At 34.1% G+C, this 19,170-nt stretch overlaps 1 protein-coding gene across 2 annotated transcripts in view; it reads right to left on the bottom strand.

Moving 5' to 3' along the window:
• LOC143238028 (ankyrin repeat and fibronectin type-III domain-containing protein 1-like) overlaps positions 1-19,170 on the bottom strand; it is a 192,933-nt gene that overhangs the window by 144,013 nt on the left and 29,750 nt on the right. The window lies entirely within an intron of this gene.

Raw genomic sequence — 19,170 nt, 5'->3', positions numbered from 1 at the left:
TAATAAGTTGACTTATTTTCTTTTGATAACACATTTCACGTAAACTTCTCAGTTACTCAACATCTACCAAACTTCTAGTACGCAAGATAAAAATAGGAAGGACATACCAATGACTCGGTAATATTTTGCTTACGTTTATGTATTTCATATTCGTTTCCCTAGAGATTGACTTTACAGTTATTTCTCGTATCCTGCGTAATAGAATCAAAACACGTGGGCTTTTCATTCTATAATTCATTTAGCAGCAACCAGTTTAGTATATTGTATCTAAGTGTTAAGATATAAACCTTGGGAAAAATATAAACAAATATAGTGATTTTTTTTACTAAATTTCGTCGATATCTTCTTTATCAAAGTTTAAAGTATTGACATAACTGGATACTGGTGCATTCCAAACATTAAGATGATTTAAACCTATCGGAGATCTAGGTTACTGTGAAAGTTACTGAGTTAAATACATTTGTCATTAATTAATAGACATTTGTCCGGTCAGCGGCAAGACTGAGAACTCATAACGCTAAAATTTGAGTTACAATCACTTTGGTGGCCATAGTGCAAATAGCCCATTGCGTATCTTTGTGCTTAAACAAGAACAAAAACTAAAGCATTTTACTAATCCTAAATGAACATTTTATTGTTTTTGAATCAATAAATAGTGAGTGTTTAATATAATAGAAAAAGTAGTTTTATATATATGTTTGAGAAAATACGGTCATAATTTCGGCCAAATAGACCTTATTTGTTCCCGATATTAGTCGTTTCGCTGAAACGTTAACCCTATGTTTATCTCTTGTAGTAATAGTAAATATTTATGCCGACTAATGTCGTACCAATATTTATTATATTATATAGCTTTGCAGCAAGTATAGCACACTGGTTGTAGTAAACTAAACTTATTTCATTAAATGTCATTAAAAATCCATAACGATATGTATGATATCTTATGCTCTTCGTACTCTCGTACTAATACAAACCTACTCTTCATCCTCTTGTGCTGATAAAAATAATTAATGAAGACAAAATAACTTTATTTACCTACTAAAGAAAGTGCCCATTTTTCTTTCTTGAAGCAACAATAGATTCTACATAAGTTTAAAAGTTTTCAGTTTAAAAACAATCATAGCTTAACCAACTTTCATTTAAAATTAGTGATTTCTGACGTTAACCAGTCTGCCAACACCTTTGGTCTCAACAAGGCTTAGTGATTAATGCGCCTGTACTGTAAATCAGACGTTTCATGGTTCATTTCGCGTTACTACAACAATAAGAAGCAAATACACCTCGCAATTTTGAGCTGTGGGCGTGGCATAAAAATAACAGTCAAGTATACTACTATTCAGTTAGAATAACGCCAAACTGACTGTGGACGTTACTGACTAGCTGCTTTCTCTCTAGTTTATCAGTTTACAATCAGAGATAGCTTCACGCAGAAAACTTTGATGTAAGTTTGGTTTGCGTGAAAAATTCTAAATCAAAAAGGAAAAACTTCCTATCTTCACGTCACAAAAGTCTAAATTACCGAGTACGAAAAACTTTTATCCTGATCATCAGTTGTAGTTATATACTAACACCTGCAATCGTATATAATTTCTATTTTATAGAAGACAAACAAAAAAGTGCCCGTCCCCTGTGACAGGAAAATTTTAATATAATCTACCAACTTAAATTATTTTTGAACACTTTAAAAAGGTAAATTATATCGTATCATTAAATCTACTCAAATCCAAAGTTTTGAACTACTTGTAATGCCCACCACGAAAAGTAATTGTTAAACATTTCAGTCATTCTAAAAGCCGCTCAACAATATGATAGGTAAATCTATATTTTTATTCTTTAAGATACGTTACATTCTGAAATGTGAAAGATTTGTTATGTATTATAATTTATCTTGGACGAGACTCCTTATTATGTTACGTTTTATGATTTCAAGTAGCCTGAAACCGAGTTAAACTGTAAGCTTATAAGTTAATTAACTATACAAATGTATTCAATTTATGATGTTTGTCAAGATGATTGGTACCCACAGTTTTCTTTCTTAATACAAATATATTTTAATATTAAAAACAATAATACAGTTTATAAAAACTGTTATTACAAATAATGGTTTATATACAAAAGTAGTACTAACCTATAATCTTCTATAGGGTCCGGAACCTCCTTAATATATTATCGACGGTTCACGAAGAGCGAATTAATTCTGAGTTTATATAGGCCTAATTCACTTAACGGGGAGCTAGATAGCTCTTCAATGACTACACATGATTTTTCACCACTGAAGTTGTATAATGTCTTTGTAAAAATACTAACGTTTTATGTTAACCTGCTGAAGTTAAATGTTTGGTAGTGTTCGAAATTTATAAACGTTTCTGGTCAAATGTCTGTAGCTTTTCACTTAATGAACGTTTATAGTTTCCGAGTTTTATAGTATTTCAACTGTAGCAAAACAAAAATATATAAAGTTTCTAGGAATTTCAGCTAATACAACAATACAATGTACATTGTTGATTCTTACATTCGAAAATCTTCTACAAATTTAGAGAATAAGCAGGAGTCTTGCAATATTTAGCAATATAAATTACACACATTTCTAAATATATATTTAACTGAAATAAACATAGATATTAGAATAAATACGTAATAGTAAATCCGTCACAGATTGTTTGATTGATTCTTAACAATTCGTGCAAAATACCCTGCTTGCAAAATAAAAATTTATATCAACGTTATTCATGTCTGTTCTACCGCAGTTTTTCAAGTACATTGCAGGAAGCAAACGCTGCAGATGGGATAAAGACGGGATATATATATATATATACGTTAATTTGCCAAATTGTAAGTCTGAAGATTTATAATGCTAAAATCCGGCACATCACAAATAGCTCATTGTGCAGCTTTATGCTTAAAAACAAATAAGCGAATACAAGAATATTTCTCAAAGGTTAGCTAAGGTTGAATATAAAGCTCAGAATCTTCCTCTACTATTCGGATGACCATACAACGACGTAACGATAACACAGATAAATTAATTTTACTATAAAAACGTGCAAGGAAAGTCTTAAATGTTAAAAACGTTTATAAAAATGAATAAGTAATTATACAAGTAATTTTGGGTTTTACGCATTCGGCTCTAGTGTAGAATAAATTGCATGACCAAATGTATGTGGACACCCGACCATCACACCCATATGTGCTTGTTGAACATCTCATTCCAAAACCATAAACATTAATATGGAGTTGGTCCCTCTTAGCTACTATAACAGCCTCCACTCTTCTTGGAAGGCTATTCACTAGATTTTAGAACATGGCTGCGGGAATTCGCTCCTATTCACAAGTACATTAGTGAGATCGAGCGTCAAAGCCTGGCTTGCAGTCGGCGTTACAATTCATCACAAAGGTGTTCAATGAGGTTGAGATCAGGGCTGTGCAGACCAGTCAAGTTCTTCCACACCAACCTTGGCAAACCATGTCTTTATGGGCCTCGCTTTGTATGCTGAAGCATTAAGATTTCCCTCCACTGTAATTAAAGAGCCTAGCCAAAACCATGAAAAACAGCCCAAGACCATCATTCCTCCTCCACAAAACTTTACAGTTGACACTATGCATTCAGACAGGCAACGCTCTCCTGGCATCTGCCAAACCAACATACATCCGTCAGACTACCAGATAGTGAAGCGTGGTTCATTGCTCCAGAGAACGCGTTTCCACTGCTCCAGAATCCAATAACGGTGTGCTTTACACCACTCCAGCCGACGCTTGGCATTGCACGTTGTAACCTTAGGCTTGTGTGCACCTGCTCAGCTATTGAAACCCATTTCGTGAAGCTCCCGATGAACAGTTATTGTGTTGACGTTGCTTCCAGAGGCAGTTTGTAACTCGGTAGTGAGTGTTACAACTGCGGACAGACGATTTTTGTGCGCTACGCCCTTCTACACACGACGGTCCGTTCGGTGAGCTTGTGTGGCCTACCGCTTCGCGGCTGAGCTGTTGTTGCTGCTAGACGTTTCCACTTCACAATAACAGCATTTACATTTGACCGGGGCAAATCTAGCAGGGCAAAAATTTGACGAACTAACTTGTTGACAAGATGTCATTCTATGACAGTGCCACGTTGAAAGTCACTGATCTCTGCAGTACGACCCATTCTACTTCCACTGTTTGTCTATGGAGATTGCATGGTTGTACGCTTGATATTATGCAACTGTTAGCAATAGGTGTTGCTGAAATAGCCGAACCCACTGATTAAAATGGGTGTCCACATACTTTTGATCATGTAGTGTACGTTAACAATGGGCTTATTTATTACCACCAATATATCCGTCCAATACAACAAATGTAATAGTAACATTAGAAAGTGTGCTTTGTTGTATTTGTCTCACTATAAAAGGTATACTATAGTATCAATGATAGCAGGTATAAGTTATTCGATATAAATACATTTTTTTAGGTGGGAGAGTATGAATCATAGCAGAAATGTAATGGACGAAAAATGAACTTACACATTACAACACTAAAACGTTGTCTCTTGTGCCCTATACAGATATATAATGTCCTTTTTACCTCCTACAAAGCGTAAACAATCCGAAAACTAGATGTCCTCCAGTGGCTTATAATGCTACAACTCGGGATTCGATTCAGCAAAGAAATCAAGATATGAATAATACCATATTTTAATTAAGGTATTTTTAGGTTCTATTACAAGTATTACTTGTTTGAGTCAATAACTCTATACATTCACTCATTCGAATAAAAATAGGATAATATTGTGTTAATATTCTCGTTCACATACATTGTTAACAATAGTTGCAAACAGTGCATATCTGTTACCACAGAACGTTATTTTATTTTCTGAATGAGTTTGATGAATATTTAGGAATCAATAGGCTTATTATGTTTAAGAAATAGTTATTTGTTACACGTGTATTATATCTGTATATAATATTGCCATGCTTGGTTTCTCTATCTATTTGCTATCATTTCTATTTTTTTACAGAAACTTCTAGAAACTCAAATGTTTATAATCAGCCGCATGTGAGTACCTGCATATCAAAATATCTCTTCTATAGATTAACTAGAAAAATGATGAACAAACAGTAAATAACTGCCGATTTGAATTTTGCGTGGGTTTCAGTACTTACGACAAGTCTACCTTTATTTACCATCAAAAACTGTATCGATTTCTATGTTAACGTTATATGGAAATCTTATAAAGTGGTTGTTTGATTTACATTTTACGATGCTATGAAATTAAAATTCAGTTTGATGTTTGTTGTTCTTATGTTCCAAACTAGGGCCATGACACATCACAATACATGAAAAATATTTATACTTATATTCACTCTTAAAAATAATGAAGAACATTTTTATTAAAGTAAAAAATGATACTGTGACATCTTATAATGATTTAATAACAGCTCGTTGAAAGTGTTTTCTAAATTTCTGATTCAGTGACTGATCTGGTCATAAAGGTGGTTTACTGGTCCTTTTAGCTTCTAACTTTAATTATCTGTACAATAATAAAGCAGAGGGAGATTCATGTATAGTAATAAACAGGAAAAAATCCTTCTTTTCTTTAACAGTTAAAGGCATGGCCAGGTGGTTAAGGTACTCACACCAAACATGCTCGCCCTTTCATCCGTGGGGCATTAGAATGTTACGGTGAATCCCGCTTTTCGTGAAACTATTATGTTTGTTTAACTATGACTTAGCATGGCCAGGTGGGTTAAGGCGTTCGACTCTAATCTGAGGGTCGCGGGTTCAAATCCCCGTTGCACCAAAAATGCACGCCCTTTCAGCCGTGGGGGCGTTATAATGTGACGGTCAATCCCACTATTCATTGGTAAAAAGTAGCTCAAGAGTTGGTGGTGGGTGGTGATGACTAGCTGCCTTCGCTCTAATCTTACACTGCTAAATTAGGGATGGCTAACGCAGATAGCCCTCGAGTAGCTTTGTTCGAAATTCAAGAAATATAACAAATTGTTCAACTATATATGTTGGTCAACGTATGTCAATATGTAACACTGTCTGTTATTAGTCAAAACATATTCTAAGCTCATGCGCAGAGACAGGGTGAGTAGGCTATCAACATTTATATGTTATGAGCCGGACTAAACGAGAAGTGGTGTTGTTTACAAAATAATAAAAATATTATTGCATATTATTTATTTTCACCTTTGGTCACTGAAATAACATGAAGTAATGGTCATGCAGACCTTTAGAGTAGAGCAGTTGTATACACGTGCTTTGAACATATAATAATAACTAATATAATAACTTATAATATTAACTACTAGGAAAACTCGTACTTCGCGTAAGAGACATATTTTTATATTGGTGATACTTTGTAATGGAATGCATAAATTTATAACATGTAAAGTTGGTGTTGTGTACTTAAAGTAATTAAGACAGTTAAGTGACTTGCCTAGACTACTCAAAGGTTACGAGATTAAACCCAAATGGATCAACTCTATTCCACAACGCGTGATACCCACCAAACACCTCCAGTACAAAAAACGTTTTGAGACGAACGATTTGATCACATATGACAAACTGATCGGATTATTTAGTAAGAGATGTCAGATATGGCTACACTTTCAAAATCTGAGTATCAGGAGCAAATAATAAAACTCAACAGAATGATGGTACCGATAATCCAAGTGACTATAAACAAATAAAGAAACTTTAACAAAAAACGTTAACACTGCTGTTCGAGATGTGAATCTGAAAGAGGAAAGACTGATTTCGGAAATACTTTTTCTTTTGCGATGTAAAATATCAACTACAACCACACCTTGTTTACACGTAATTCCTTACTTCTAATTTCATTTTTGAATTAATTAAAGACATTTGATAAATTTCTCACTCATATGTGGTTATATTGTACCCCTAATGTTATTTTTTGCATTATTTATATAATTTGAAAAGCCTCACAAACACACTCATGAGCAGTCATTTAATTATATATATGTACATAGTCTATTTTACCTTCTTCTTCCCCCTGTTATACACCCGGTTATTTTCTCTCATTAGAATGTGGAAGATGCTTGAAAACGGTTTTCACTTCTTATTTTACAAGGCATTTTTAAAGTTTAGTACCTACAAACCAAGCATGTGAATCTACCTTGAAACACTCAGGGGTGAAATATTCCTCACGCATAATACTCATTTTGCCCAAAGGAAAAGTTCATGTTTTTAGGTTATGTAATTTCGTCTTTATATTTCTTTTATTTTCTCATTATTAGGATTCGGGGACTTGTTCGAAGTGAAATCCCTCGTTTTCACACTTGTTGTTAGTACAACCATAAGACTGTGTTTTTAGTAATGTTTGTTTGTAAATTAATGGAGGTGAAACAAGGACAAGAGTACAGATAGTAGCGGTTCAAATTCGCGATCAGTATTGCTCTGAAATCACGGAATCTCCCGCAAAATGGTTGATAACTTTTGACTACAATTAATAGCTTTCTCTTAAGTTTCATTAAGTAAGCGAATCAGTTAATCTATTGAAACGCAGATAAAGCAATAAAAATATTGAACAAAAACGAAGTACCCTAATGATGACCTATACTAGTATACAAGCATTCGCTCTTCCCCAAGTGGCACAGCGGTATGTCGCCAGGAAATGGGTTTCGATACTCGTAGTAGGCAAAGCTCATTGTGTAACTTTGTGCTTGACTTTAAAAAAACAACTGCCTCGATCGCTGTGCTGATTTATATATATAAAATGTGAAAACTGACAAATATATAGGTACATTGTTATAGAGATTCACTTTTTATTTGAGATTTGATTCACGAAAGTTTTAAAAGACAGCGAGGGCGATCTAAAAATAAAAAAAACCGAATAAAGACGTTAAATGTAGAATTAGATTCTACATTTTTTGTTTCGAATTTCGCGCAAAGTTGCTCGAGGACTATCTGCTCTAGCCATTCCTAAATTTTAGCTGAGAAAATAGAGAAAAGGAAGCTAATCAACATCATCCACCGACAATTCTCAAGCTACGTTTTATTAACGAATAGTGAAATTGACCCTAAGATTATAATTTTCCTAAAAATATGAGTATATTTGTAAAAGGGATTCGAAGTCGCGACCGCTCTTCTGATTATAAGTTCAGTAACCTCAGCACGGGGTCATGGAAATCGTTTGACTATGGAAACAAATATAAAAACAAACATAAAGATGGTTTAGTAAAGGTTCGCAGTTTAAGCTAGCTACGATACAAGAGAATTATTGTGACTGAGCCAAGCAGTACAGGCAATGAATCGCTCGAATAATTTATAATGGTAGTTAAATTTATTTGTCTCTTTGTAATGATAAGTGGGAAAAACTTACTTTTAATGATGTGCAGACTAAAGCACTGTACTTTAATATACATTATTTATTACAGAATTATGTAGAATTATTGATAATGCAAACATGTTATATCTCTGTGTATGGTTTTAACTTTGGTGACAACATACTTGATACTAAGTTATAATTAAAAATATTTTACTCATAAGTTGTTTGTTAGTTATATCTTCTTGATTTAAATTATTAAGATGATCTGCATAATCGCTCACCATTTCTCAGCATACCTCTTTTTTAAAGTTCTGCAGGATTTTGCACATTTTGTTCAGTTGATTTAGATTTAATCATAGGATACAACAGCACGTAGATAAGATCATTGGAACAGAGTTGCATCCATTAATTTAATCACGTGTACGTATCTTTTTGTACGTTTGTAAATCACAGCAGAAACGGTGAAGGAAAAACATGGGTCCCTTGGGAATTCGGTATTATGAGAAGGAAAATTTATTATTTATTTGTGAAAATTTTTAAAACTATTTTAGTTGCTCTAAGATGTCAGTTCAGTTTCTGTTGTAGCTCTGACTTTTCTTTCTTCAAATATTATATAATCTATTTAGAATTTAAAATAGACAGAGGTAAATTTAATTTTTTAAATACATAACGAAGTATATCCATTGTTTTATACTAACTTGTTTGATTAATAAAGTAATATCATACTTGCTATTCTAATGAGAATGTGCCAGATATTGTTAGTGTGCCCATATGGTGACCTCTTACCACAGAAACGTGTGTCCGTCATAAGAAAGAGTTATAAGGTTGTCCAAAAAAAATGTCGTATGTCGTTTTTGAACTGCAAGGTTTGGAAAAGTATAAACCAGAGTTGTAAAACATGCTTTAATCAAAGTAAGCACCATTTGCTTCAATACACTTTTGCCAACATGTAACGATGATGTTTATGCTTCTGCTACAGAAATCAGAGCTTCTGTGGTCAGTGAACTCCCTGAAAGTTTATTCTGTAGTTGCCTGGTTTTGAAAGTGTTTATTGTTCAAACAGTTGTCAAAGTGCTTGAAAAATGAAAATCTGTAGAGGAAAGGTTTGGGAAATAAGGTGGATGAAGCAGAACTTCGATTTTCAATTCGTTCAATTTTTTAGAACTTCATTCTTGACAGGTCTCAAAACGCCAATTTTGTTGATATTCAGTCAGCGCATGCGGAAGCCACTTTGCAACTTTTTCGGTGATTGTCAATGCTTGATTTGCTTGTGCCTAACTTTTCTGCAAGCTCACGTACTGTTGTGCAAGGGTGTATTTCGACTGCTTCCCTTAATGTGTTTTCAACTAAGGATGGCTTCTTTCTACGACCTTCGCGGTCTTCAAGACTTTCATCTCCATAACAAAACCTTTTTAAGCAACGCTAAACTATACGTTCAGTAATACGTTCAGATCAATGGCCGAATGCTTTTTTGATGTTCTATGTATTTTCGGTAGCTTTTCGTCCAAATTTGAAGTTGTAGAGGAATATCAGACGAAGTTCTTCTTGTCCATGCTGCCTTAGAGGTTGCAAAACTTATTCTAAGTAGAGTTGAAACAGCAGACAATTAAGACACCTTGTAATGACAAACGTTGGAGTAAAGCAATTCCATATTCAGCTCCTAAATGTCATAGTGAGAATTCTGACATTTATTTCTGGACCTAACCTAATAAATCTGAACATTCTTCGGACAAGAGTTGATCCTGTCTTCCCTCTTGCCTATCTGCCCAAATTGTAAACAGCCATTCTCAGGTGGCCCTTGAGTAGCTTTGTGAGAAATTTTGTAAGAAAACAAACAGCTGAACGAATTAAAACAATCCATAAGTAAAAAGGGTAATCTTAGGAACTATTGTAGCTCAAAAATATAATATATTTTCATTATTTTAAGATACCCTGAAATACACTAGTCAATATCATAAATTGTCATGGCCCAAAAACTCATCAGTATCTTTGCCTGCCTACCATCAAATTGAAAATATTTTAAGCATGATTAGAGTAAATTAATCTACGACACTTTGGGGTGATCAAATACATCATTCATAAAAGGTTTCATCTCCGGTGTCAAACAAAGTAATTAAATCTCAAATAGGGCAACAAATGACGGAGTTATCGGCTAAAAGTTTATATTGAAAAACTTATGGGCATTCTATGAGCTGCTATGTCTTGGCTAAAAATTGTTTTAATAAAAACAATAATCAATCATGTTTTAATAAAAGACATTGAAATGAATTCTCCAACTTTCCGAACTGTGATTGTTTAAGTTAAAAAAGACAAACAAATATATATTTTTTCCGCAGCTAGGATAATTATCCACATTACTGTTTACTTAGAATTAGTAATACGACTGAAAGAAAAGTAGAGATCGTCCAAAAATGAACAGAAGAACATGCAACCAGTAGAGCTGGATCTAACTGGCTCGAATATATGCTAGTTGGATGCCAAACGAACAGCAGTGTAGCAGTGATTTGGTGTTACATAGGCGCACTCTCTGGGTTGATGGCTTTAGAAAATTAAAAGTGGTATTTTTCTTCGTTTAAGCAACGTGTTTTGTGAAAACGAGATGTTAATCTCCACAAACCAATTCAATCTACAACGATGAAGATTAATCTCCCTAACTACGTCAGAACCTTCTGTTTTCGTTGCGTCTCCGCTGCTGTTTGTGAAGAAATATCCAAATCCAGGAACTTTGGATACTTCTAAATTTAAAATACAATAAAAAAGAAACCGTGACATAGTAAAGTTATTACATTTTCATGTGTGTACCTGTAAGATATCATAGACTATTTTATAACGCTTTACTAAAATACGGATGACAATACAATCAAGTATCTTGACATAAACAATTCATATATTTTTATTCTAAAGACTAAAATTCTAAAATCTGAAAATCACTATTTTTTATTTTTTCATTTAAGAATTTTGATTTGTCCAGCCACAGTTTCTTGCGTATAGTTTACTCGTAAGTCAGTGGTAAGTTCACGGATTTATGAAGCTAAAATCCTCATTCTTTAAGCATTTATGTATCAATGCACAAAAGCAAAAGCAAAAATAAATTGGATGTTATTTTATTAATACTTTTTTGTGTTTTAATCTTATATTTCTGTTTGTTTTTGGCACTTAGTATCAGCAAGAAAAGGTCAAGCATACTCTGAAATCTGACCTGTAGCTAGTGTTAGATGGCTGAATTTTTCGTTCTTTCATGTACTAAAGGGCCCGGCATGGCCAGGTGGGTTAAGGCGTTCGACTCGTAATCTGAGGGTCACGGGTTAGAATCCCCGTCGCACCAAACATGCTCGCCCTTTCAGCCGTTATAATGTGACGGTCAATCCCATTATTCGTTGATAAAAGAGTAACCCAAGAGTTGGCGGTGGGTGGTGATGACTAGCTGCCTTCCCTCTAGTCTCACATTGCTAAATTAAGGACGGCTAGCGTAGATAGCCCTCGTGAAGCTTTGCGCAAAATTCTAAAACAAACATACAATGTACAAAAGTTGGTCCAACATGATCTAAAATCTGACATGTAGGTGATATTAGAATGCTTTGTCGTATAAACTTTATTCTCGGTTTAATGAAATTCAGGATTGTGAAGGCGATTGTCAAGTTTCTGTTTTCAGGTTAGAAAAATACTTAAAAAAGGATGTAATTTAGTTAACTTTGTATACTGTGCTAAAAACACGTTCATCGGTGTTTTTTATTAGTTCATTTACCAAAGTTAATATAATGAACAGATAATCATATAATGACAAACAATACACTTATCGCTCGACGTAACACGACACAGCTTTTTATTAACTTCCTATTGGAGATCACATCTGCTTTGTAGAATCCTGTGTAATATCCGGGAAATTATACGTGATGTACGAAATCTTGGTTGAGACAGCTATTCTCATCGTCTGATAATCCAACCGATCAAGGAAAATTGATCTTTTTATCACCAAGTCTTTCATTAAACATTTAAAGAATGAACTAAATCGTTGTGAGAAAGTTCATTATTTTATTATGGTTTTAATAACCGATAAACGAACAGAAATTATCATCCGTCACTTTTGACTTCTTCGTTTATAAGATTCCCTTGTACGTTCAATGTGTGGTCGGTGACATTTTGGTCACGTTGACGAAATCTATAGATTAAATATTTGTAGATCTACTATTAACATTTGCTCCTATCTTAATAGTGATTTCGACAGATAAAAATATCCTCTCTAATATAAAAATGAAGTATATTTCGTTACACTGCAGTATACCATAAAGAGTGTTTTTTGTGTGTGTGTTTTTGCTGGCTAAGATAGTAGTCATACAATACTGGGATACTTTTTAGAGAATAAATAGTACAATATAAGATACCTAGACATTTCGATGTCTTTGAAAGTGCATCACAGTGCAAAGCCATTAGTGGTCATAGTTCTCGTTTCTGCACGTCTCAAAAACACAATATTCTACGTTTAGTTCTTGGAAGAAGTTTACTTTCTCAAATATATAAAAAACGAACCTACAACATCACTAAGATTAATTTCAGATACAGTAATAAACAGATTCACACTGCACTTTGTTCAAGAATAGAAAGCTGATCTACGCTCTTCATTATGCTATACACACACCCACCGTTTTCAATGAATGCTTTTATACGAAGGAGGGTGTATAAAGTGTTTTGTTTTTACTGAATGTGAGTACTCTTTCTATCGCCCAAACTCGTTGTTCTACAAACCTACAATTTAAAATAATAAAGTTTGATATTACAATTGGGTAATACTTTTAGCAATTAAGCTTCGGAAATCATAAATGTCAATTTTGCTTCTTTATTTGTAAAGGATGACTTATCTGTTTCAGACGTTTAGCAAAGCTTTGTACAAGAGCTATCTGTAATTGGCTTTCCTTAATTTTGGACATTAGAATAAAAGAAAAGAACCTCGTCAACAGTGCAGACCGCCAACCCTTGCGCTGCTCTAGCTGATTGGACCTTTACTCCTGCAAACGTTCACACGACCCTAAAATGGAGAAAGATTTTTCAAAATGGATCACAAAAAGTATTCACGGTCCAAACACTTTAAATACTTGGCCACGCCTGGTACTGTTAAGGACTGAATTTTGCACAATGTTGAGCTTTACCAAAAGGCTTGCAAAGCTCAGATCTGATTATCGAAGTTTGTTGTTGAAAGCGTTAATTTCAAGTGACTGACATTCAACGTTCCTCTTCGATGGGGTGATAGGTTTAAATTACACCTTATACCAACTTTCACTTCAACAAGCTTCTTTACCAACTTCTTTATTCTCTAAGTATCTTTCTCATTTCTATTTGATTTTGATTTTGACTTACAAAATAATTTATTTCTGGATAGCGTGAAAGATGTGCAATAGATCACATTGACAAACCTACGCCTTTTCTTATTAATATTATGGAACAGTCGTGCGAAGGTAGTGATAGAATCAAAACGGTATAAAAAATTAAACTTGTGCGCTAACTTTCCCACTCACATGTACACACCCTTTATCACCAAAAAGTATATTTGTGAACTCGTCGTGGAAAACTTGTTGGATGGCGTAGTATACGGGCATCATCTCTCTTGACTAGCATTTTCACTGTTTGAATAATACATGCATGCTATTTTTATAGTCTCGCATTAACTCACAATGAAAGACACTATGAGTTTATTTACACAATTCAGGTTTATATTGCCCTAAAGAACATTCTTAAATATTGAAACGAAATCTCTAGCTCATCGTAGGATTTGGTTGCTTATAAACACGATATTTTATGAGAGAAAAAAATATTAGTTTTCTATAAATAGGCACTTTGAGACCGCAAGCTGGAATATCTCGGAGTTTACCTTATACATAAACGATATTGTTTCCTAGAGACATCACGCTACAAGGTTATTCTCACAAGAGTAATTGACCCAATCTGTTATTTATGGATTAACTTCTTTTTAACATGGTCAGTTTGTTTTGTTTTTGAATTTCGCGCAAAGCTACTCGAGGGCTATCTGCGCTAGCCGTCCCTAATTTAGCAGTGTAAGACTAAAGGGAAGGCAGCTAGTCATCACCACCCACCGTCAACGCTTGGGCTTCTCTTTTACCAACGAATAGTAGGATTGATCGTCACATTATAACGCCCCCACGGCTGAAAGGGCGAGAATGTTTGATGCGACAGGGATGCGAACCTGCGACCCTCAGATTACGAGTCGCACGCCTTAACCAACCTGGTCATGCCGGGCCCTAACGTGGTCAGAGTAAGCCTTTTATTTTACCACCGTGGCGACATATTCTCTGCGAGAAAGGCACTTTGATAGAGTTTCTAATGTTCAATATGGTGGTGTTGCGCGTCGTTTCTGTTTTTACATTGTTTGCTTTGGTGTTTTTTTACATTGAATCAACAAAACACCAGAGAAAAACATACTCATTTTGCTGGCGATCTATGTCTAGTTGTATAAGCTCTTGTTAGTCATTTGGTGTGCTGTTCCAACAGGTAAAAAACAACTGTTTCAAGTATCTTGAAGAAACTGTGAGCATACAGTAACCATTTGTATTAAACAAGGGTAACTACTGGAACACAAAAGCTGATAAATAAAAAAAGAAGCACGGGTTATATGATCGATACATTATATAAATAATCAAATAAAACATGAAAGAAAAATAAAGTGTCACCCGAAACTTGCCTAATAACAAGGACTACGTTGGACAACGAGAAAGTGAAATGTAATATTTTGTAGATGTCAAGATGTCAGGAGTTTTTAGAGGAGAAACAAAGAAAAGAAGAAACACAAAAATGTGAAAAAATAACATTAAAAATAAACAATACACTGAATACAGCAAACATGATAAAACTGAAGTAAATGATTGGTTTTTAGATTAAATAAAACTCGAGTACTAGACAGATTACAAACCACTGTTAAAGTGAAAAGCTATACACTTTTAAAGAAGCAATGGTATGAACATTTCAATGAAACGTATTTGAGGACTGGAAGGATTTACAGTTTTCAATCTTATCACCAATATATTCACACATGGACTAAACGGTTAGGTCAGAGACTCCTAGAAGTTAAATAGAGTCATCCCTAATTCTGTATTACTGACCAGAAAAAAAGGCAGCTAGCTAGTAGTACTCGCAGTTAGAAGAATCAAGTTCTCTGAACTGATTTATGGGATTGGCTATAACTTATACAAAGATATGGGAGTGACTATAACTTATACAAAGTTATGGGAGTGACTATAACTTATATAAAGTTATGGGAGTGACTATAACTTATATAAAGGTATAGGATTGACTATAACTTATATAAAGTTATGTAATTGACTATAACTCATATTAAGCTATAGGAATAAGTTACATTAAGTTCCCACAGCAGCGTCACATTGGAGATCGCAGAGTCTGTGTTCGAGAATAATAATTCATTACAAACGATTCAGAGTGGACGTGCTGTCAAATACAAAACATTTTATTTATGGAACCTGTTTTCAGTTATCAGGCTAAATTTGTGTAAAATTCAGTGTCACATCACGTGTTTCGATATGAAACACGTTAAGTACGTGAGTAAACAAACTACTATACGACACATGCAACTACGCTATGAGTAACACGTGCATAGACGTGTTACATATACACGAGATATGTGTATGATAAGTAATAATAATATATGTAAACACAGCATCATTTTCAGGTGTTTCAATGTGACACGTGTTTTAAATGCCTGTAAATACAATATAATCATTATCAAGTGTTTCGATGTGACAAGTGTTAAGAATATGTGCAAATACCATATGATTACAACGTGTTTGTAGATTACAAATACGTACATGTGCCTTATTATCACGTACTTCGGAGTGGTACGCGTTAAATATAACTGTAAATCCAGCATCGTTATTACGTGTTTAGACACGTACGGTAGAGGAACTTTGAACGCAATTTTGTTTGTGAATACGATTCTTCTCGGAGCCTGCTGCGTTTAATTATGAAAATCATTTTAACATTAGTTTAAGAAATAAGAACGAAAGTATCTCAATCCGATTTCAGAAGTTTTCTTTAAAGGCTTTTCGTCTGAATGATGATTTCTTTGTTTAAGTGAAAAAGGAAAGCAGTAAATCTTGTCCTCTTTCCCTTCTCTTCAGCTTTTTACTTTAATTAACAGCCCATGGTTATCGGAGTAAACTCGTTCATTCTAGATTTCCTACTAGTTATATCGCTTTGCAATGACCCAAAAATTGCTTCTAGCGAATGGAATCTAGTTTTAAGAAGAAAGCTCCTCGTGATTAAACAGACAAGAATAAAAGAAACACTGCGAAGGAAATATTTCCAAGTATATCTTGCGAATTCTTATCTCTTCAGTGGAAAAAAAAATAGAAAGAAGTGCTCACTAGGGTCTTAAACATTTTTAGTTACTTTGCGTTTTGGATATTCATTTAAAGATAATTGCTGTTGAGTTACATTTAGGTTAAAGGATAATCTCGTATTCGTCTACTGTAAGCCAACAGATGTTATCATATGTGATAAAATATTGCGTAATTTAACATTAATTTCTCTTCAAAAGAAAGTTAAAACTTTTTACGTTACGTACGAAAAAAAAATACGTTTTATGAATGCCACACTAAAAGCTCCTTACCAAAATAAAATACCCGCTATAAACCAAATTTCTGAAGCTACATTCACAATGATTTTTATAGACCTTACACCATAAACTTGGATAGAGTAGTTGTAGTGTCTACTGAATGACTAAAAGACAACTCAGTACTGTACAGTGGTGAGAGTGGTTAAAACGGATGACCCTTCTAGGCGACCTTCGGTCCCCTTTCGAGAAAATGAGTTTAGTTATAACGGCATTTTAAACGTTACAGTTTTCAGGATAATATATCGATCCAAGCCTTAAAATACGTCTAGTCTACAAATACTGTCAAGTGTTATTATAAAAAAATACCCATCAGAGACACATGCGCAACTTCCAGTTCATAACGCTTGTTCTGGCACTTTACGATGACTCTATTGTGTAATATATATAAATATTAAATATATAAAAATATAACCTTCAGTTGGAAGCCATCATTAGATATGTGGTATATGTTGAAGACCTAATCAAACAATATATTAGAAATATGTATTTTAAACTCCTCTCGTCAAATAGATGTTAGCCTGGTATGGCCAGGTGGTTAGGGTGCTTGACTCCCAGTCTGAAAGTCGCAGGTTTAAATCCCCTTCCCATCAGACATGCTCGCCCTTTCATCTGTGTGGGCATTATAATGTTCTGGTCAATTCCACTATTTATTGGTAAAAACTAGCCTAAGAGCTGGCAATGAGTGATGATGACTATCTGCCTTCCCTCTAGTCTTACACTACTAAATTAAGGACGGCTAGCGCAGATTGATCCTGTGTAGATCTGCGCAAAATTTAAAATCAAACAAACAAAATCGATATTAAAAACAGCAGTCATTAATTAACTCAACTCCGTTATGTTAACAAAAGCCTAACATTTACGTTCTTATTCACAATGTATGAAATATTTTTTTATGTTTTAGTTAGTTAATTTGTTTCTTTGAAATTAAGCACAAAGCAATGCAATGGGCTATCTGTGATTGGCTTACCACGGGTATCGAAACCCAGATTCTAGCGTTGTTAGTCCGCAGGCATACCGCTGTGCCTCTGAGGGATTTTTTTTCTGTTTTAGAATATGAGCTAAAGAAAAAGGTAGATATCAGATTTTTAGGTACATTTGTTTTGAAATTGAAAACTGATTGTCTTGGAAATCTTAGATACACAAAAAATATTTTGCAAAATGTTGTAGTTATCACACACAAAATCTTCTTCACCACTTTTGTTTTTGTTTTTAATTTTAAAATGTTTAGTTTCCCACTTTTAAATAGTTTTAATAGCTTTTTTTCATACTGCTTAATAAGGAATCACAAAGCTTACTGACTTTTAACGCTCAAGTCTGTCTAATTTCTATCTCTCTAATCATAAAATACATACTTTTAATTTAAACGGGACTAGCCGTTTCATTTTCTAAAAGAATAACATAAACCTACCACAAAAAGGGTTCGTGAACCGCGTCCCATTGACTAGAAAAGCTCTTAGCATTCTAGAATCGTGACGACCAAATTCTATTTTTAGTCAAGCAGCAACAGCCCAAGAGTTGAAGGTGAGTAATGTTGGTCAGTTGCCTTCCCTCTAGTTTCTCAGTTCAAAATCAGGGAAGATAACGCACTCTAAACAATCATTTTTCATACTATTATAGTTAAAATTAGGCATAACATCTATGTCATTTTATCGAGGGGTAGGACTAAGCACTCAGTGACGTTATGAAGGCTATAACAGGTAGCACATCAGTTCATCCTCAGTTCTGTTATGAAGTACATATATTTCAGTTGCTAGTGCATCCATACCAATCTCAATAACCACAGTTAACACCTTCAACCAATCCCAAGTAAAATCAAGGCAAGAGATGTTGTCGCTATTTAATTTATCTAGATTTCTGTTTGTTTTTTGTTTTGGTTTCGTTATTTTTGTGTTAAGTCTCTAAGAACAATTTGCTGTACAAGAATCTATCTGCTAAAACAAAAACACAGAAACAAGAAAAGATAACCTAACTCGAACTTTGATGGAAGAGAGTACGCCTGAAATAAACACGTAAATCAGATAGTGGATCGTATAGAAACACATCTTATACCAATGATTCTCAAACATTTCTGGCTCAAGACCCACTTGTAAATATTGATGGTCAGTCACGACCCAGTAGGATTTGTTAGTGCACAAATAGATCCAGCTTACTAAATACTTGCCAAATAAAACTGTTTAGAAATATATAAACTATTATCTAATTTTAAAATTTGTTCATAAACTTTTCACAAATTCTAACGACCCGCTTTTTGGTAATTGGTGAC

Source organism: Tachypleus tridentatus, chromosome 13 (assembly GCF_004210375.1).
Source record: "Tachypleus tridentatus isolate NWPU-2018 chromosome 13, ASM421037v1, whole genome shotgun sequence".
Lineage (NCBI taxonomy): Eukaryota > Metazoa > Arthropoda > Merostomata > Xiphosura > Limulidae > Tachypleus > Tachypleus tridentatus.
This window is presented reverse-complemented; position numbering and strand designations above follow the sequence as displayed.